At 39.9% G+C, this 22,416-nt stretch overlaps 1 long non-coding RNA gene across 1 annotated transcript in view; it reads right to left on the bottom strand.

Annotated features, from left to right (window-relative positions):
• The window catches only part of LOC139031291 (uncharacterized), a 265,400-nt gene that overhangs the window by 84,430 nt on the left and 158,554 nt on the right, over nucleotides 1-22,416 (bottom strand). The window contains exon 4 of the long non-coding RNA XR_011483773.1: nucleotides 14,232-14,323. This is a non-coding gene — a long non-coding RNA (uncharacterized lncRNA). The remainder of the gene's footprint in view (nucleotides 1-14,231; nucleotides 14,324-22,416) is intronic.

Below are 22,416 nucleotides of genomic sequence, written 5' to 3'. Positions count from 1 at the left end.
CAACCTACATCTATATCCTTATTCATGGGTGTGTGCCTGTGTGTGTCACTCAGTCATGTCTGACTCCTTGTGAACCCCTAGACTATAGCCCACCAGGCTCCTCTGTCCATGGGACTCTCCAGGCAAGAATACTGGAGTGGGTTGCCATTTTCTTCTCCAGGAGATCTTCCCGACCCAGGGATCAAACCCACATCTCCTGTCTCTCCTGCTTCTTTTTCTGTTATGCATATTTATAAAATGATAACTGTGAAAAGAAACTTCAGATATAATGGGCATTGTCTAAAACATTTCTTTTAATATAACAGAAAAAGAAGTCTTTTATGCCTACTCATCCTCACCATTCTTTTTTTTTTTTTTTTTTTGCCATGCCTCCCGGCTTGATCATAGTTAACTGGATCAGGAATCTAACCCTGCCCTCTTGCAGTGGAAGCACGGTGCCCCAACTACTGGATCACCATGGAAGTCCCTACCAGCACCATTTTTATTCAACATTCTATTGGACCAAAAATAGTCACAATATTCTTGAAGAAGAAGTGGACAAAAAAAGAAAGTGAAAGTAATATCCAAGATGTATTATACAGTTACAGTAATGAAGACATGTTATTAGCAGCAGGTAGGAAAACAGACTCTGTGAATAGAATGACAGTACCCAAACAGATTTATATGTGACCCCTAGATTTGATTGATTTAGGCAGCATTCAAGAACAACAGAGGAAAGGACAGTTTTCAACAATGGTTCTTGGAAAACTGATGATCCATGTGGCTAGAAAAAGTCTTGCTCCCTATTTTATAACTCACAAGGAATACATTTCCAGTGGATTTTAGATACAGATGTAAAAAGTAAATTTGGGGGAGTATAATACAAAACAATATAATCACAACCTTGTATGTGAACAGAGTTTTAAAAGGAACCTAAAAAAATCCCAACCACAGGGAAAAACTGGACTACCTTTATTTACTGTCAACTTTCGTTCATCATGATATTCCAGTAAAGTAATTCAAAAATAAATCACAAAGTGGAAAAATACATTTTCAATATACATACATAAAAAGTGTTCCTATCAAAATATATAAGGAATACTTCTAAATCAATTAAAAAATTTAACTTAAGATCAATTACAAATCAGTGATACAATCTAACAGAAAATTATAAGGAATTTAGAAAGGTACTTCACCAAATGGGCAGTAATTATATAAAACTATATTAGTATCAGTAAAGTTAAAATAAAACAATAAAGAGATATCACTTCAACTTCACCAAAATACCTAAAAGTAAAAATTTTGATAATTTAAGTTTTATGAGGATGTAGACCAATGACATCCTTTTCAATACTGAGAATTTGCTTCAAACATTTTTAGAGAATATAATGTCATTATCAACTAAATTTGAACATGACATATAAACTGGCAATGTTTAGTAGAAATACTTTAGTACATATAAGAATATATGTGAATAAGAATACCTATGGCATTATTGATTATAATAGCCACAAACCAGTAACCACACAAATACCCACTCATTCCAAATGATAAATCAATGGAACAGTACACAGCAATAAAAATGTTAAAATCACAAGTACATGTGAAAAGATAAATATATCCAACATTATGGGTCACATAACACAAATTTAAGAGATTACTTACAAGATCCCACCACTTATGTGAATTTAAAAACAGAAAAACTAATATACAGTGTTAGAAACCATGGTACTTATAAACTCTGGAGAAGAGAGAGATGAATGTCTGGGAGGGAATGTGAGAAAGCTTTCAAGTCTCCACAATCTATTCCTTAGACTGGATCAAATGCAGGTCTTCCATATTGCAGGCGGATTCTTTACCATCTGAGACACCAGGGAAGCCTACGAATACTAGAGTGGGTATCCTATCCCTTCTCCAGGGGATCTTCCCAACCCAGGAATTAAATCAGGGTCTCTTGCATTGCAGGCAGATTCTTTACCAGCTGAGTTACCAGGGAAGCCCAGTATACTGAACTCCATATATATTTTATACATTTTCCTCTGTACATTTCTATACAGAGAAAAAATGCAACTCTTAAAATGATGTTTGGCACAGCTTAGAAATTGGAACAAGAAACTGAGTTACAGATATAGAAAACAAACGTATGGTTACAGTGGGGAATGGGGAAGGGATAAATTGGGAGATTTGGATTGATTATATATAAAATAAACAATTTTATAATGACCTACTGTATAGAACAGGGAACTCAATATTTTGTAAAAGACTACATGGGAAAAGAATCTAAAAGAGAGAGAGAGAGTGTGTGTGTATATATATATATATATAGGGGTTCCCAGGTGGTGCTAGTGATTAAGAAACTGCCTGTCAATGCAGGAGACTTAAGAAACATGGGTTTGATCCTTGGGCCAGGAAGATCCCCTGGAGAAGGGCATGGCAACCCACTCCAGCATTCTCGCCTGGGAAATCCCATGCACAAGAGGAGTCTGGCGGGCTACAGTCCATAGGGTCACAAAGAGTTGGACATGACTGAAGCGACTTAGCGTGCGTATGTATATGTATAACTGATTCACTTTTCAGAAACTAATTTACACCATTGTAAATTAACTACACTCCAATTTATAAAAAAAGGAATTGGAACAAATGTAAATCCCCTTCAATATATTAGTGGTGAATCAATTTTTGGTACAGAGCTTATATGGAATAATATCCAGTCATTTAAAATACTGTGATACTATGATAAGGCATTGAGGTGGAACATATGATAAGAAGTATTTAGAATGGGATTCCTCACTCTCCCCCAAAAAACATTTAAAATCCTGACCCATTTTCAAATTACTCTTGGATAAATAAAGGTAACTTCTTTTCCCACCTTAAGGAGCCTTGTGCACTCGTGCTAAGTCCCTTTAGTCGTGTCCGACTCTTTGTGACCCCATGGACTGTAGCCCACTAGTCTCCTCTATCCAGGGGATTCTCTGGGCAAGAATACTGGCGTGGGTTGCCATGCCCTCCTCCAGGGGATCTTCCTGACCCAAGGAACGAACCCACATCTCTCATATCTCCTGCATTGGCAAGCAGGTTCTTTGCCACGAGCACCACCTTAGTGGTACTCAAACTCAGGAATTCCCAGGGTGGAATCTGAAGCCTGCAGGCCCCGTTCTGGGAGAGCAGGGAGAGACTTAAGGAAGAGGCCACTCCAGGTGAGAGGCTGGTGTTTTTAACAAGCAGAGGCACTTACTTAGGAGGTCGGGCTTGGGAGGCAGCAAGAGGAGAATGGGGTTCGGTCGCTATTCAGTCCAGAGGATCTCCACAACAAATGACTCTCAAGGCTCATCCTGGATAGACCGCGAGAACCGGGGTGGGCAGAACGCACATTCCAAGGATGGAGGGGGCGGTGAGGACCCTCTGATGACACAAGCCCCTCTCAGTTCAACCAGTGGTCTTGTCCCATCCGTGAGCTCCTCTAGCAATCTCTTCAGAAATGATGGAGCTATGTCAGTCAGCTCAGAAATACTTATTTTTCCTTGTTTTCAGTCAAGTGCTTATATGAGACTAACTAATGACCTTTTTAGCCAGGAAAGGTCTCCTTTCCCTATTTCACCTGGGAAAATGGTGTCTGTTGCAGAATAACTTTAATATTTTGCAACATGTTTATGATTTAAGATATTTTAAAACCTTCTTTTACTTATCTGATTTGATAACATCAGACAAAAACAGACATAACAACGGGAATGATCTATCTTTGCCCTGATGGTTAACTCTTATAATATTATAGGAATAAACCTTTGCTCACAGACTGATTATCAGTACTGACTGCTCTGGCCCCTTTTCATTTCAGAGGAGATCATGGAGATTTGGCTTATACACTATTAAGAGGAGAAAGCAAGTTGAAAAAATATATATATAATGATCATGAAAGAAAGTGAAGTGAAGTTGCTCAGTCGTGTCCGACTCTTCGCGACCCCATGGACTGCAGCCCACCAGGCTCTGCCATCCATGGGATTTTCCAGGCAAGAGTACTGGAGTGGGTTGCCATTTCCTTCCCCAGGGGATCTTCCCAACCCAGGAATTAAACCTGGATCTCCCACATTGCAGACAGGCTCTCTACTGTCTGAGCCACCCAATAATAAGGGAGGCCCAATAATCAGCATATACACATAGAATAAAATTATACAAATTTACACATACACTTTCATGTATGTGAGTATAAGTATGCAGTGCAATTCCTGCAGGTCCTGGCTTAGGCCAGGGGGCACGACCACTAAGACTTCAGCCAGAGGATGAAGAAGTGATGAAGTAATATTTATTCCCATGGCTCCCTTCCTGCTGCTCCATAAATTGATATTAGCAGGGTTCCTCCCATCAAAGGCTGTAGATACAGCTCTCTTTTTCTTTCAATAACAACACCTCCCCTTCAAGCCTACCCAATGACACAGAACCTGTTAGAATAAAAAAGCTGATCTTGAGCCCCACAAGAATTTAGAAAGATATTACATTCTTGGAGCAACAGATAGAAACTTCCCACATCAGTTCCCCATTGTTGTGTGTTCACAGGTATGATGATGGTGTTGAAGGAGAGACACAAGTGGGCCACTGCATATTTTCTATAGAATGTACAATATAAAGAAACAAGAGTTTAAACAGAGGCTGAAGGTGATTTCTGTGTTGACCTAACTGAGAATCATCCAATGCAGATGAATAAAGGCTTAGAAAGTCTGTGGGGTCATTTTTTGGGAGATGGTGGAAGAGAGAGAGGAAAGGAAAAGATTAGAATGTGCATATTTGTAGGTAGCAATTGAACAGTGGTTCCCAAGAGACAGGGTCAGGACTTGAGTCTTTCCAAAGAGCAGGGAGGCAGAGAATATGGATCATTAAGGGAAGCCTTGCCTATAACTTTGAGCTCCAATGTTTGCTTTTCTCAGAGTCATAGAATCAGAACTAATGGACCAGCAAAGGGAATGATGAAAAGAAAAACACACGGATTGGTGGGACTTGGGAGCAAAATCTGCATTTGCTTTCCTTTTCCCATGAAAGCTCTGGCTCATACAAAGAATGGATCTTAAAGTCAGACCTCTTTTACATCTTAGAAAGAAGCCACGGTACATGTCTTGCTTCTTGTTTAAATTTTCTGCTTATTATTGGTTTCCATGACTCTTGCCCTGGGCCGTTTTTTTGCTGGATCCTCAGAAACCTGGGCGGAGTGAAGCAGGCCCATAGCTCCCAAGGGAATTCGCCAGAGCATCTTGGTTTCCCAGCAGCTGTAGGTGGGATGAGCAGTGGCTGAGGCTGTTATGCATCACTAACCATTTTTCTTCGTATTTCGAATTGGTTTCAATGTTATGCTTTTCTAAATATTGCCTCCTCGCCCCAGGCTGCTCAACGAGAATGGATCAAATCGCCTGTGAGGCCGCAGCACTGGCTGCCTGCCAATCACTGAGCACCGAGAGATCTGGACGTTTCTTTGTGGGACTGCCAAGATCTGTCTTGGGATGCAAAGAGAAGAGAACCAGGAAGCCAAATTCTAATCCTTTCTCTAGAGAATCCTATCATGCGTTTCCTCTTCCATTATTCAGGCAGAAACAAATTTTCAAATAGCAATTAAATAATTGTTTTCATGACTTTAAAGTATAACATGTTGATTGTAGAAAATTGAGAAAATCAAGGTTTACATAAGAAAATAAATATAGCCTATAAACCTAACTCATAGATTCACTGTTTATGTATTAGTAACATATTTCTTTTCAGTCTTTTCTGTATCTATCTATCTATCTATATATATAAAATATATATATATCCATATATGTGGATATATATATTTACATTTTAAGCTGCTACTATTTCTCTGAGATATAACTTAAGACTATTTAAAGAACCGTCTTTCTTTCATCTCCATTTCTGTCTTCTATGTACATGTGTGTGCTTCTGACTTATTCATGACTTTGCTATTTTATCCTTGTGAATTTTCAGCTGTTGCTGATACAGCTGCCTATCTATCACCCTTTTACAGCTGCCCCAAACCTTGCTATTATTTATTTACTTAAGTTCAAAAATCTTTCTAAAACTCCTTACAGAAGACTACACACTCTGAAAATAAAATCAATCCCACTTTAAGAACACTCCACCCTGACCTTCCTATTTGGTCTCAGTTCTGGCAGAAATCATTCTCCATTGAGCCCACGTGAATCCTGCAGGTATCAGTCCTCTCAGCCCTGGTGGATCTCTGGTCTGTGTGCAGGAACTTGGGGCTGATCATGACACAGCCCCTTTGCAGTGCTCATACACATCCTGACCAACCTTCTTATCATTCTCCTACCCTGTTTCATGATACAAATGATACTATCATTCACCTTACTACCAAACTACAAATTCTGAGACATCTAAGACTCCTCTCTTACCTTTATTCCCAACATGCAGTTCCAAATTATCAAATTCTAACTCCTGAATCACTCTGAATTAATCCCTTCATCTCCTCCTCCCTCAATACCACTCTGGTTTAGACTTTGCACATCTCTCATAACTTAAAACAAAAGCTCCCTCCTTGGATGGCTTCCCTCTAGCCCAGCCCTCCTCTCATGTAGCTTCCATATGGCTTCCTTCAAAACACAACTTGGCTCCAAGCTCATTGTCTCCGAAGCCTCTAACCCCATCACTTTGTCTTTCTTTCAACCTCCACCCCTGAGATGCCTGAGAAGCAGACTAGAGTCCTTACAATGTGGTTTCGAGACAAGGAGTATAGGCATCAACCTAGGAACTGGTAAGAGATGAAAACTGCCAGGCCCTAACCAAGACCTTTGTGGTGGGACCTAGAAATTTATGTTTTAACACACATCATTTATTAGTTTTTTACTCAAAACCTCCAGAGGCTAATTTATTAATATTTTTCATAGAACAGATCATAATTGCTGTATTTTTTTTTTACTCATAGCCACCTGGAAACTAACTCCAAACTTTTTCTTCCAAAATGCTTTTTTGTCAATTTCTTAATTAAATGAGCAATCTCTGTTCTCTGGAGTATCCCCACTCTCATCTTTTCTTCCCCCTATTGTGTTTGATTTATTAAGGTTTAATTTATGTACAGTAAAATGTACCATCTGAGATGTGAAACTCAAAGAGATTTTACATGTGCATACACCTATGTAGCTCTCACCCAGTTCAAGATGTAGAGCATTTCCATTATCCCAGTATGTTCTTTAATTCCCATTTCCAATTAATCCCCTCCACAACCCAAGAGTGAATCACTTTGCTAACTTTTGTCCCCATAGATTAGTTTACCTCACTCTGAATTTCATGCAGATGGAATCATATAGTTCATACCCTTTGTGGATAGCTTCTTTTACTCATCAAAATGTATTCAAGATTCATCAGTGTTGTTGCTTGTGTCAGTAGCTTATATGTTTTGCTTTTTGTAAATCACTGAATAATATCCCACTGGGCAAATATACTACTATTTGTTTAGCCATTGTCCTGCTGATGGACACTTGGGTTGTTTCCAGTTTTGCTTTTTTTCTTTTAAAGCTTCATTAATTTTTGCAAACAAGCCATCCCATCTGTTTTATTCTTTCCTTTCCTCCAGCCCCTTGCATATTTATGATTCTCAAGACCTCACCCAAACCCAGACATCTTTCCTGACCAAAAGAAACCCCATGGCTACCTTCCTCCTTTTATCCTTACTGCCAGTAATAATGGTGACTTCTGCCGTCAAGAACAATTATATACTGGAGTCATGTTCTGTGTTAAGTTATTGTTTCCTGAGGCAGAACTCCCCAAACTAGACAGAAAAGCAAAGGCAGTATCCTATTTCCTCACAAGCATCATAGCCTCTAGCTTTACACCATAGGCAATATTTGTTAAACACATAAAATTTTAACTTCACATAACCTTCATAATAGCTCAACAGCATATTAATATTAGCGAATTTCATCAGCAGCAATATACTTAATTAGGGACCTCTTGTGAGCCCAATTCTCATAACTGCATTCCATTGCCAGCATCACCTCCAAATAGCTAGGTTTACCTGGCATGTTACTCAAGTTACACAGCTCCTCCAAGTCTCAGCCACAGTGCCTATAAAATGGGACTACTGGTCCTTATTGAGAGGTAGTTTATTTAAGGCATGGTGCTTTGCCTAGTGCCAGGAACCCAGAAAACACTTAGTAAATGGCAGTCCTTATTATCTCTTTACTTTTCACTAATATCATTCAATTATCAATCAACAAGGACCTACTGTATAGCATAGAGAATGATGCTCAATATTCTATAATAACCTAAATGGTGGAAAAGAAGTGGTACATATATACAATGGAATAGTACTCGGCCATTCTTTTTAGAATGAAATAATGCCATTCTCAAAAACATGGATGGACCCACAGATTGTCATTCTGAGTAAATTAAGTCGGAGAAAAAGAAATAGTTGTATGATATCACTTGTATATGGAATCTAGAAAGAAATGATAAAAATGAACTTATTTACAAGACAGAAATAGACTCACAGACTTAGAGAATGAACTTATATAATAACCCAAATGGGAAAAGAATTTGGAAAAGAATAGATACCTGTATATGTATAACTGAATCACTCTGCTATACACCTGAAACTAACACATTATAAATAAACTATGGTTCAATTCAAGATAAAAAAATTTTTTTAAAAACCATTCAATTTTATTTGATTCTACAGGTTTGACAACATTTCCAGCATCATTCTCCATCCCTTTATAACAGTAGTATCACATGATAGCCAGTCCTTAATTGGCTTGTTTTCTTTCTTTCCTCATTCAAATACATGCTCCATAAGGACAAGAACCTCACCTCTTTTGTTAATTATTGTATCTCCATCCCTAGAAGAATGCCTGGCACACAGTGGATTCCCAATAAAGTAACAATGAATGAATATGTAAATGAATCAATATAATATCCACCATTTTATGGGTGTGAGACTGAGGCTGAAAGCTTTAACTTAGTAAGTCCTGTGGCTCTGAGGTGGACCCTCCATTCATCTGATCAGCAAATCATATCTCTGCTGAAATTGGCCAGTAGTGGAACTGAACAGTCTGTCTGGTGACCGGTAGTTCTGAGTTTTAGAAAGTTCTCCCTTATCCTGTGCTGACAGCTCTCTCCCTCTGCAAAATTACAGTGTCTCCAAGTTGAAAGGGACTTCAGGTAAAGATCCCAGTGCCTGAGCACCCAGCAGTTCCTGTTTGCCTGAAATGTCATGCTGGAGGCAGCATTTAATTCAGATGAGAAGTGACACCCACATCCTGATGCCTCAGCTGCCAGCAAAGGGCCAGTGACAACTTCCATTACACAGAAGGGTGAGCCAGGTGTCCCAGAAAAACTCCAGCTCTTCAAATCCCTCTCCCTAATTAGATTCTCTCCGCAGAGTTAGCCAGATCCCTTCCCCTGTGTCAGGTCCTAAATTCTACTTTAGAATTGCGCCGCTTCAGTGCTGCAGGGTTGTACAGAAAGAGCTTGCAGTGGGGGACTGGAGGAACAGCAGTGACAGGAAGCACCAAGGGAAGAACTTGGGAGAGGGAAAAAGGAATATTGAAATGTACCCACTTCCATATTTAGCAGAAGATGTTTTGTTTCAAGACACTAATTTGTGGAAAGTGTTCAACCTTACCAAGTTTGCAATTTTGAGATTTGGGAGAAAAATAATTCTATCACATCTTTTTTTTTTGCTTCATGGCATAATGGTTTTTTAAAAACATTATTAGAGTTCAGTTGCTTTACAATGTTGTGCTAGCTTCTGCTGTACAGTGAAGTAAATCAGTTATATATATACATATAGTCCCTCTCTTTGAGATTTCCCACCTATTTAAGTCACCACAGAGCATTCAGCAGAGTTCCCTGTGCTATAAAGTAGGTTCTCACTGGTTATCTATTTTATTATTATTTTTTTTACTTACCTACTTTATATAGTATCAATAGTGTATATATATCAATCCCAACCTTCCAATTCATCTGTCCCGCCCCTATTGCCCCAGGTAACCATAAGTTTGCTGTCTACATCTGTGTCTCTATTTCTGCCTTGAAAAAGTTCATCTGTACCATTATTCTGGATTCCACATGGAAGCAATATTATATGATATTTGTGTTTCTCTTTCTGACTTGACTTACTCACTCTGTATGACAATGTCTAGGTCCATCCACATCTCTGCAAATGGGACTATTTTGTTCCTTTCTGTGGCTGAGTAATGTTCCACTGTATATGTGACACATCTTCTTCATCCATTCTTCTGCTGATGGACATTTAGATTGCTTCCATCCTTGGCTTTTGCAGTACACAGTGCTGCCAGGACTTCAGCCTACACTGCAAAGATACAGTAAACAAGGCAGTATGATACTCGCCCCCAAAACAGAAACATAGATCAGCAAAGCAGGATAGGAAGCCCAGAGATAAAACCAAGTACTGTGGTCACCTAATCTATGACAAAGGAGTCAAGAATATACAATGAAGAAAAGACAGTCTCCTCAATAAGTGCTTCTGGGAAAACTGGATAGCTACAAGTAAAAAATGAAATTAGAACACTCCTAACACCATACACAAAATAAACTCAAAATAGATTAAAGACCTACATGTAAGGCCAGATACTATAAATCTTTTAGAGGAAAACAGGCAGAACACTTTTTGACATAAATTGCAGCAAGACCTTTTTTGACCTCCCCTCCTAGAGCAGTGAAAATAAAAACAAAAATAAATGGGACCTAATTACACTTAAAAGCTTTTACACAGCAAAGGAAAGCAAAAACAAAATGAAAAGACAACCCTCAGAATGGGACAAGAGATTGATCTCCATCACTTCTTGGGTTCTGGAGGATGTTCAGATGTTTGACTTTAGAAAAGCTTTAAATGAAGCTGTTATTTTAATTCTAGTCATCTAGGCCTTTTTTTCTCTTTCTGGTTCTGAGAACTGTGTGCCAGCATGGGAAAGATGTGTTCCCAGGTACATGAGGCATGTATCACAGAAAGAGCTACATATCTGCAGATAAGAAGGGATGGCAGTAAAGACCTTTGAGATAGTCACAAAGAAAAGTTGGACTTCTTTTGGCCTTTTTCACAGATGTTACAACACTGACATCCAAATTGTATATTTGTGTGTTTACCTGCATGTGGGCTGGCGCAACTACAAATCAAAAACAATTTAGGGAAAAAATAAATCAATAGTTGTTATGAGTTCAGAGTAGAAATAAAACTTCCATGCTGTACAGTATGTTTTACACGAAGACAAATGTAATACACTCATGTCACTCTAGTTTGCATCTAGAAGTCAAGACATGATGTGGCAATGAGACATAATTTTTGAAACCGAGAAAAAAATCTCAGAAAACTTGGGCCAAATATGAATGCCTTCTGTATGCAGAAATCCTCAGCAAACACAAAGAGCTCCTAGGTTTCCTATCAGTCACTTCCAGAGAGTGAAGTTTTCTTTCTTTTTTTTTTTCAAGCCATGTGTAAGTTCTCAGTTTTCATTCCAATCCCAAAGAAAGGCAATCCCAAAGAATGCTCAAACTACCACACAATTACAAACTCATCTCACATGCTAGTAAAGTAATGCTCAAAATTCTCCAAGCTAGGCTTCAGCAATATGTGAACCATGAATTTCCAGATGTTCAAGCTGGTTTTAGAAAAGGCAGAGGAACCAGAGACCAAATTGCCAACATTCGCTGGATCACTGAAAAAGCAAGAGGGTTCCAGAAAAACATCTATTTCTGCTTTATTGACTATGCCAAAGCCTTTGACTGTGTGGATCACAATAAACTGTGGAAAACTCTGAAAGATATGGGAATACCAGACCACCTCCCCTGCCTCTTGAGAAACCCATATGCAGGTCAGGAAGCAACAGTTAGAACTGGACATGGAACAACAGACTGGTTCCAAATAGGAAAAGGACTACGTCAAGGCTGTATATTGTCACCCTGCTTATTTAACTTATATGCAGAGTACATCATGAGAAACGCTGGGCTGGATGAAGCACAAGGTGGAATCAAGACTGCTGGGAGAAATATCAATAACCTCAGATATGCAGATGACACCACCCTTATGGCAGAAAGTGAAGAGGAACTAAAGAACCTCTTGGTGAAAGTGAAAGAGGAGAGTGAAAAAGTTGGCTTAAAGCTCAACATTCAGAAAACTAAGATCACGGCATCTGGTCCCATCACTTCATGGCAAATAGATGGGGAAACAGTGGAAACAGTGTCTGACTTTATTTTTCTGGGCTCCAAAATCACTGCAGATGGTGATTGCAGCCATGAAATTAAAAGATGCTTACTCCTTGGAAGGAAAGTTATGACCAACCTAGATAGCATATTAAAAAGCAGAGACATTACTTTGCCAACAAAGGTCTGTCTAGTCAAAGCTATGGTTTTTCCAGTGGTCATGTATGGATGAGAGTTGGACTGTGAAGAAAGCTGAGTGCCGAAAAATGATGCTTTTGAACTGTGGTGTTGGAGAAGACTATTGAGAGTCCCTTGGACGGCAAGGAGATCCAACCAGTCCACCCTCAAGGAGATCAGTCCTGGGTGTTCATTGGAAGGACTGATGCTGAAGCTGAAACTCCAATACTTTGGCCACTTCATGCGAAGAGTTGACTCATTGGAAAAAACCCTGATGCTGGGAGGTATTGGGGGCAGGAGGAGAAGGGGGCGACAAGGGATGACATGGCTGGATGGCATCACCAACTCCATGGACATGAGTTTGAGTATAGTCTGGGAGTTGGTGATGGACAGGGAGGCCTGGCGTGCTGTGGTTCATGGGGTTGCAAAGAGTTGGACACGACTGAGTAACCTAATTGAACTGAACTGAAGTACTCAGGGTGGGGGGTAGAGTCAGACATAAAAGGAATATGTAGTAAATGACAGAAGTGATACTGATGCAGGTAACCATAGGACATGGTCTAGTGATGAATGTGTTGTGAACTGCCACAGAGAAATTGGACTAGAACTTCCCAAGGGGAGGGATTATATGTAACTGTTAAGTGGTGACTGATGATGCATAATATAAACCTATAAAAATCATTTTAATGTAATTAATTTAAGGAATGAAAAAGGAAGGTGTTCTGAGGGATATGTGAGTTAAAGGAGTGAAGGAGGCTTTTCCATGCACTTAGGTGTGAGGGGATCTAGTGTGGTGTTTGAAGGCCAAGGATGGGAGTGGGTATCAGAGGAACAGGGCATATAAAGAATAAGCCAGGCCTCCATGGACAGAGTTTGACCTGCCAGGCTGAGGATTCAAGCCCAGATATAGGAGGTGCTGCGGGAGGCACTGGGGGCTTCTAAACAGCAGAGAATAGGAAAAGCCTGTGTTGGGAAGGTCCCTGAATTGTACTTACAGAGACCAGTTTCTGATTTCTCTGCCTATTTCTGCCAGGTGAGGAAAAGACCTCTTTCTTGGAAGAGGTGACATTTGATCTGATACTCTGCTGAGCAGAGAGGATAAACCTGAGATCAAGGAGAACAGAGACAAGTAAGGCAAGAAATACCTAGTCTGCATTCTCTTCAGTAAACTTTCAGTCAAGCCTGCGTTAATCCTCCAACATCCGAGTTGTGGCTATAAACACACTAAAATGGAAATAACTGCTTATGAGACAAAAGCAGCCTCTGGGGTCTCCAGCCCTCAGCCCACTCAAATGCCATGGTTCCAGATTCAAGCAAGAATCTGTCATCCTTTTCCCCAAAGTTCTTTGGTGGGAGATAAAAGAATGTTTTAAAATACCAGTGACTCCTATGACAAAATTCAGATATAGGTTCAAATTAAAGCATCACTTTAATTGCACACACAGGAGGTGTGAATCGCTAGGGCCCTGTGTTGCTCCCTTCTGACAAGGACCGATTCTATACTTCCATTTTAGGAAAATAAAGCTCTTCAAACTTTAAGAAAGGTATAAAAGTGTTCCTTAAGAACAGTTCAAGGTCTTCCCTTTGCGGCTGTATCAGTATCAAATGTCAAGTTCATCTCCTGGTGCTTATGCATAGCAAGTCATTAGCGAGAAGATATCACACCTACTCATACCGTAATAATAGATTATCATTTTTTACTGATGCAGTGTCACCTCGGCATGTTATCTTCCAGTTTTATTCAAGGGCAAAAGTTAAGCATGCATTTATACTTGAAATTAAAACACTTTTTAATGTAAGAAATGTATTGTGTGAAGGAAATATATCTTCATCATGGTCAACAGGAAGCGAAATCTATGTGGAAGGCGCACAGCATGAGGAGAGAACATATGTGTTGAAATCCGTTCTCCATTTCCTACCTTTGGGTGGCATTAGCTAAGTCCTGGTGATGTTTCTGAGTCTCTGAAGCTTCACATAAGCAGAGGCAGCATCAGTCCTGTGATTCACATCACTGTGGAACAGATTAAGGAGAAAATTAATGAAAAGCTCTTTCATAGTCACCTAGTAGATTTTCAAGAAAGGGGGGATAAAATGATCCACTATACCCACTAACTAGACTCTTTAAACTATGTATAAAACAGAAAAGGTTAAAATTCCTGTGATCACACAATTTATGTAATCCATGTGGATATAGTTTCTAATTAAAACATTTCATAGTCAATTTTGGAAAATTCAAATAATGTAGAAAAATACAAGTAGTGAAACAATGTGTCCTTCTCCACATTCCACATCCCAGTGTTTTAAGTCACTTCCAAGACAATTTTTTGTGCATGCACCAATGTACACTTGCTTATGAATATACAGATAATTGTTCATATTTATGCAACAGATAATAGAGTACATCTTTGTTTATTTTACTTAACAATACATGTTAAAGACTTTTTCCATAAAGCATATATACATATATACTTCCCAGGTGGTGCTAGCAGTAAAGAACCTGCCTGCCAATGCAGGAGAAGTAAGAGGCATGGGTTCGATCTCTGGGTCAGAAAGGTATCCTGAAGGAAGGCATAGCAACCCACTCCAGTATTCTCGCCTAGAGAATCTCATGGACAGAGGAGCCTGGTGGGATACAGTCCATGGGGTTACACAGAGCTGGACACAACTGAAGCAACTTATCTTGCATATATATATATACACACATACATATATATATATACATGTACACTCTTCCTATATTTTCAGAGCTATAAAACAATTTATTATAATATTTATTTAGATTTTAAAATACATTTTATTTGACCATTTCTCTTTTTCTGTTATTTGTTATATCATAAACAAAGCTGTGGTGAACATTCTAGTTCCAGTAACTTGGCCAACTCTTCCAGGAATAAATAAAGAGACTTGAATTGTTCAATCTAAACACTAAGCTTTTTAATTGCCTCTGAAGAGAAATAATTCTTCATCTTTTCAGTATGAATATTATAAAATTCAAAAGTTTTTCCAGTTGAATAAATGAAAGAGTTTATCTCATATTTACATTTGTATCCATGTTTTTAATTAGGAGTATTTTTAGCATATTTTAATTTTTTTTAATTTATTTAGTTGAAAAGCATTTAAGACACTTTCCCATTTATTAATTACACTAGATTTATATAGTACTTTTATAGAGTCTTAGTAAAATAAATGTTGCAAAATTTATTCTCTAGCTTCTCATTTATATTTTGATTTTGTGATGCTCTTAACATGCAGAGTTCAAAGATTTTATGTGGTTACTTTTCTTATTATTTTAATTTAAACCTATGAATTCTGGGTCTTACATAGAATACTTTATCTACTTCAAGGTAATATATCAGTTCAGTCATCCTTAATTTTAGCATTTTTGTTGGTCTATTCTTTAGATTAAGATGTGTCAAATTGAAAATAATTTTGGTAGAAAGTTAGAAATTCAACTTGAAAATATACTACCAAAAACAATTAGAAAACTCAGGAGCACTTTTAAGTAATAAAATTTATAAATAATGACAAGGCTTCAACAAGTACACTGTTTTTCTATTTATTTAATTATTAAGTGTGTGTTTAGCAGAATTAAAAAAATTTTCTTCATATAAATTATTTTTTAAAGTCTATAAAAAAGCATTGTTTATATGTGTGCATAAGTGCTCAGTAGCTCATCATGTCTGACTCTTTGCGACCCCATGGACTGCAGCCTGACAGGCACCGCTGTCCATGGAATTTTCCAGGCAAGAATACTGGAGTGGGTTGTCATTTCTTCCTGCAGGGGATCTTCCTGGACCAGGGATTGAACCTGCATCTCCTGCATTGGCAGGCAGATTCTTTACCACTGTGCCATCTGGGAAGTCCTGTTGTTTATATACACGACTGCTAAGTGCATAATTTGTATTTATTTTATCTTTGCTACTTGATTATTGCTCACACAGACACTGTCTGAAAAAATGCCTTTTTAGCATTTATGTAGGCAATACTATGATCTATTCTTTTATGACACATTCATAAGGTGGATTATATTTATTACTGTCTTCACCAATCAGAGTACAGTTGTAGATAATGGAAACCAATGTCATGATTTTAAGCAAAAATATTCAAAACCAGGAGACCAGGTCCAAGTTGGTCTGCCTGATCCTCTCAGAGTAATTATGCAGAACTGACCCTCAAAAGCAGCTGCTGCCTTAGCCATTCCAGGAAGCAAGAGAATTGAAAACCTCTGGGCCTGCAGCTGGTTTCAGAACCACATCACCTTAGCGGTGACCCTGTAATCAGAATGCTTCCTCCACTCCTGGTGACTTGAGAGAATCACCATTTAAGCTGAGATACAGATCAAAGGTGGCTCTAGCATTAAAGAATCTGCCAGTGGTGCAAGAGATGTGAGTTCAATCCCTGGGTCAGGAAGATCCCCTGGAGGTGGAATTGGCAACCCACTCACAGGAAATATCTGGTATGCAAACAGACAAGTGAAGCTCAGGAAAGGCAAAGGCTCTTTCCTTCTCAATCAGTTCAGTTCAGCTCAGTCACTCAGTCGTGTCCAACTCTTTGTGATCCCCATGAATCGCAGCATGCCAGGTCTCCCTGTCCATGACCAACTCCCGGAGTTTACTCAAACCCATGTCCATCAAGTCAGTGATGCCATCCAGCCATCTCATCCTCTGTCGCCCCCTTCTCCTCCTGCCCCCAATACCTCCCAGCATCAGGGTCTTTTCCAATGAGTCAACTCTTCGCATGAGGTGGCCAAAGTACTGGAGTTTCAGCTTCAGTATCAGTCCTTCCAATGAACACCCAGGACTGATCTCCTTTAGGATGGACAGGTTGGATCTCCTAGCAGTCCAAGGGACTCTCAAGAGTCTTCTCCAACACCACAGTTCAAAAGCCGCAGTTCAAAAACATCAATTTTTCGGTGCTCAGCTTTCTTCACAGTCCAACTCTCACATCCATACATGACCATTGGAAAAACCACAGCCTTGATCAGATGGACCTTTGTTGCAAAATAATGTCTCTGCTTTTAATATGCTTTCTAGGTTGGTCATAACTTTCCTTCCAAGGAGTAAGCATCTTTTAATTTCATGGCTGCAGTCACTATCCATAGTGATTTTGGAGCCCCAAAAAACAGTCTGACACTGTTTCCACTGTCTCCCCATCTATTTCCCATGATGTGATGGGACCAGATGCCATGATCTTAGTTTTCTGAATGTTGAGCTTTAAGCCAACTTTTCCACTCTCCTCTTTCACTTTCATCAAGAGGCTTTTTAATGATAAAGACTATATCTCATCATTTTCATTTCCCAGGCTTTTAGAATTGCCACGGTAGGCACTCACTCACACTTGCTGTATGTGTGATGTAGTATTACTCATGTCCTTAGAATTATCTTGGACCAATTTGGCATCTTTTATCTCCAAACAGCCATTCACAACTCATACTACTCCATATTTTACAATCCTTCTACAATGCCATTTTATCTAAACATTTGACTTGCCAGCCATGCTGTGAATTGGGTAGGGTTAGTTTTGTCTTAATTTGTGAGCTTTGTTCCAAGAAGTTCAATTTTAAAAGGTCAGAGTGATTCCCTGCAAGCAGTCAAGATGGGCAGAGTCATGAAAGCAAAAGATGCCTGGAGATGATTCCAAAGTGCTGGTTTTGTCCACACTCTTCCCTTCCTCTCAAATATCCCACATCCTAGTCTCTGTCTCTCTGGTCTCAGCATAGTGCCCCTGCCTGTGCACAACCTCTCCTGATCTCTGACACCCAAGGAACAGAATCTATAGCTTCTGAAGCTCCACAACGTCAGCTGTGTGCCTCTTGTGTCCTGCTGTTGACTCCACCATGGCTATTTATAAGTTTGCATATCTCTCTGATACTTAATGGTGCTAGTGGTAAATTAAAGAACCAGCTCAGGTGTCGCCAGTGGTAAGGTACCCACCTGCCAACGCAGGAGATGTTAAGAGACCTGGGTTTGATCCCTGGGTCCAGAAGATCTCCTGGAGGAGGGCATGGCAACCCTCTCCAGTGCTCTTGCCTGGAGAATCCCACGGACAGAGGAGCCTGGCAGGCTCCATAGGGTTGCAAAGTGTCGGAAATGACTGAAGCAACTTAGCACACATGCGCTGATAGTTAATAAATTCCTCATAAGCAATATGTATCCCTCCACAAAAATTCTGACTTTATATCTTGCATACAAAAGACAATAAATGATGAAATTCATACAATAAGTGATGAAATTAATGGAATGGAACTTTTCCACAACAGACTCTTACAGGTATGGCAACCTCTATCCACCAATTTTACTTCACTAAAATTTGATAACAAATATAAAAGCATCCTCCCAAGAGCTATAATTTTCAGTTAAAGGAGATTGTACTACACGAATTTTAATCACTAGTAATTTTTCTAGTTTGCAACATTAATTGGATTATTGATGGTAATTATAACTGAAACAGCATCAAATTCTGTACATTTAGTTATATCACATTTGCTATTTCCAGTGTGAATGCAAAACTAAGTATCAGAAACACATTTTTCAGAGTGTTCAATGATTTCTCTCCCCAGTAACACATCACAGGTTTGGAAATCTGGATGGTATTATGTTCCTTCTTCCCAGAAGTGTGTTTTGAACTTGTTTCACAGAATCTGATAGAATGTCAAAATGGTCAAGGGATTAACACATGTTTAACAGTTGTGACCCAATCTATTTCACTGCTTTAAGTCTTTTCTTTTTAGTGGACCAAAAGATTTTTTTGAGATGGTGAGAAAATATTGTTCTGTTCAGAGCTTCTTCCTGACCTACACTGCAGCATAATGTCTGAACCATCTGAGGATGATTTTTGTAACCCAGTCACCTAACAGAAAATACCTGCTGGTTGACTTTCACAGCATAGTACAAAACACTTTCCTTCTTTTTAATTTTTCAGTCAGTGTAAACTACTGCAAATAATTTATAATAAGAAAGAGTAATGTACTTATATTCAAAGATTTGGTTTCTTTTTCTCATTTCTCTGATTAAATTTGCTCTTTGGAACCTGACAAAGGTCTAGGGGACTAAAACTCTTTTAGAAACAAGGTTGGGGTGTGGGAATGTTTGTCCCTGAGAAGACTCTGGGAGGTCCTGCTCAATTTCATTTTCAGCCAGTGACATGTTACTGAGCTAATGGATATAATTCAAACAAGCTCGCACCTGGGGAGAGGATCCATCTCTGTGTCCTGCAAACTGGCAGCTACCTGAGGGCATGGTTCGGGCAGCCTTGTCTTATTGTTTCTGTATTTCCAAGGCAGACTGGCAAGGATAGTATCAGGAAGATCTCATAAGCCAATCCAAGAAGAGTTGGATTTCTGGAGTGCTAGAGTCAGTGTGTGAGTACTGTCATTCAGTCGTGTCTCACTCTTTGTGAGCCCACGGACTGTAGCCTGCCAAGCTCCTCTGTGCATGGAAGTTTCCAGGCAAGAATACTGAAGTGGGTTGCCATTTCCTCCTCAAGGGTATTTTCCCGACCCAGGAATCCTACATGAATCTCTTATGTCTCCTGCATTGGCAGGCCTGTTGAACAAATGTGTTATAATCAGATTTATATTTAGAAGCCTTATTATGTCTCAAGGGCTTCTCTGGTGGCTCAGAGGGCAAAGTGTCTGCTTGCAATGCGGGAGACCTGGGTTTGATCCCTGGGTTGGGAAGATCCCCTGGAGAAGGAAATGACAACCCACTCCAGTGCTCTTGCCTGGAAAATCCCATGGACAGAGAAGCCTGGTAGGCTACAGTCCATGGGGTCACAAAAAGTCGGACACGACTGAGCACCTTCACTTCACTTCACTATTATGTCTCGAGGGCTTCCCTGGTGGCTTAAATAGTAAAGAATCTGCCTGCAACGTGGGAGACCTGGGTTCGATCCCTGAGTTGGAAAGATCCCCTGGAGAAGGAAATGGCAACCCACTCCAGTATTCTTGCCTGGAAAATCCCATGAACAGAGGAGCCTGGCGGGCTACAGTCCATGGGGTCACAAAGAGTTGGACACAACTGAGTGGCTAAGCATAGCACATTATGTTACTAATGTTCAGGTAAATTAAGGATGCTGTAGTGACAAAGGCAGATATAAAAACACTATTTAAAATATATTTTCATTAAATAAAAAAGAATTTTCATATTTCTAAACTGAGGCAATAGTGGTCAGAATGAGGAGGTGGGAGACAGGACTTGATACTGGTTGGTTTGGGTGCATGGGAATGAGAGCACCAAAGGCTCCTTGAGGTGACCATGTAAATGAAATTGCTGGACAAGTAGAGAGAAGGGACTTCTGGTTTCCTGTGGAATTAATAGTTCAGAAGAACCTGGGACCGACCCTAATTCCCCAACCAGGCACACACGATGGTCGTGCCATATAAACAATAAGACACAGTCATGGTGGGACCATCTCTAAAACAGTGGAGTCAAGGTTACTCTACAGACACAAAGGTAGCTGAACACCTCCCTGTTCCAACGAAACTGAAACACAGACTGGTAGAGTAACTTGGCCAAGACGGCACAGCTAATAAGGGGCAGTGCTGACATCCGCGCGTGGGCAGTTCAACTCCAGATGCTCTCCTGCCTAGCCACCGCTCCGTACCTGTCACACCAGTGAGAGCCGTGATGCAGAGCTCATGGACGGGTTTTCAGAACGCATGGCAGGGATACCTAAGCCAGCCTGTCAGCGATACACGTGAAAGGCAGATAGTCAAGTAAGCAGTGAGGTGCTCCCCTATTATTCCTCTACAAATTAGAGAGGCCATGATGTCTTATAACACTAAAAATTCTTCCCTGTAATGAAGAACTTCCCTTGCTTGACTTTTCTTGTTTAAATGACAGGTCAAAACCTTTCCATTCTCGCTAATGGCTGCAGATTCAATCGACCCAAGGACTTCCGGATAATGATGAGATGCCAGACTCAGTCCGCCCGAGGCACTGCCTGGAGGTTTTAGCTGCCAGGCCATCCTTTAATAACTGGGACAGCAGGGGCATTTCGGTTATTTTTAACCTGCCATCTTGACTCATTTTAAACCTTTTTAATCAGGAGAAGTTTCCCTAAGTGTTATAGTGTTCTAAAAATGCAAGCAGAAAGGCAGGAGTGGGGGTGTGCTGGGGCATGGGTGGACAGGCTTGTTTCCAGCAGAGAAGGGAACTCTGACCCACGTGAGGGCAAGAAATAATGAGAACTTGCAGATTTCAAAGAGGAAAAAGTTAAGTGCTAGCCAAGAACTGTTTAACTTTCCCATGATTTCTGCAAGTTTAATGAGAGGCCAAAAAGAGAAAGACATTGCAAATGTCTGCAAGTGGATGTCAAGAGCGAGGGTGGGCTTGTATCTCTGAGTCATTCCAGATTGATTCTCTTACATCCACCACTTCTCTTCAATGGGAAGACGTGAGGTAGGTACTCCTGGCTTTGAGAATTTTGCCTCCACTCAGTCAGAATAACAGACAAAGCACTGTTCCAGAGACAGAATACAGGAGGTGGTCTCTGTGACCTAGAGGGATATATCTGGAAAGGGGAACACATAACACAGTGACAGGCAAAGACCTCCTTCTGTGATTCATTCATTTGTTCACTAACTCAAATATATATATATATATTCATATATATTTGAATGTCTGCACTGTGCAGATCACTGGAACATAAATCAATGAATCACCAACCCTGTCTTCAGGAAGCTCCCAATCAGATGGGGAAGAACAATGTGTAAACAGATAATCACAAGACATGGTGGGAGATTGAAAACTCAAGGGTTAGGACAGGACAGAGAATGGGTGATGAAACCAGCCTCGGCAAGTTAGGGTTCCTTCCCACAGGGAGGGAGCCTTAATTCATGGTTCAAACTGGAGACAGTTGACTGAAGAAAGACAGAAACTATCCCAGAAAGAGAAAGTAGCTTTCAGAAAGGCACTTTCAGGGAATTTCCAGGAACTTAGTAAAAATGCAGGGCTGGATTTTGTTTCCTACCAAGATTCACACCAGTGAGAAGGTAATCTAAATGAATTGCCTCCATATCACTCACTGCACCTTTTAGGAATTCCTTATACCTGATGTGCTGCTGCTTCCTATGGAAATTGTTATTTATTTGGTTTCCCTAAA

Source organism: Odocoileus virginianus, chromosome 26 (assembly GCF_023699985.2).
Source record: "Odocoileus virginianus isolate 20LAN1187 ecotype Illinois chromosome 26, Ovbor_1.2, whole genome shotgun sequence".
Classification (NCBI taxonomy): Eukaryota; Metazoa; Chordata; class Mammalia; order Artiodactyla; family Cervidae; genus Odocoileus; species Odocoileus virginianus.
This window is presented reverse-complemented; position numbering and strand designations above follow the sequence as displayed.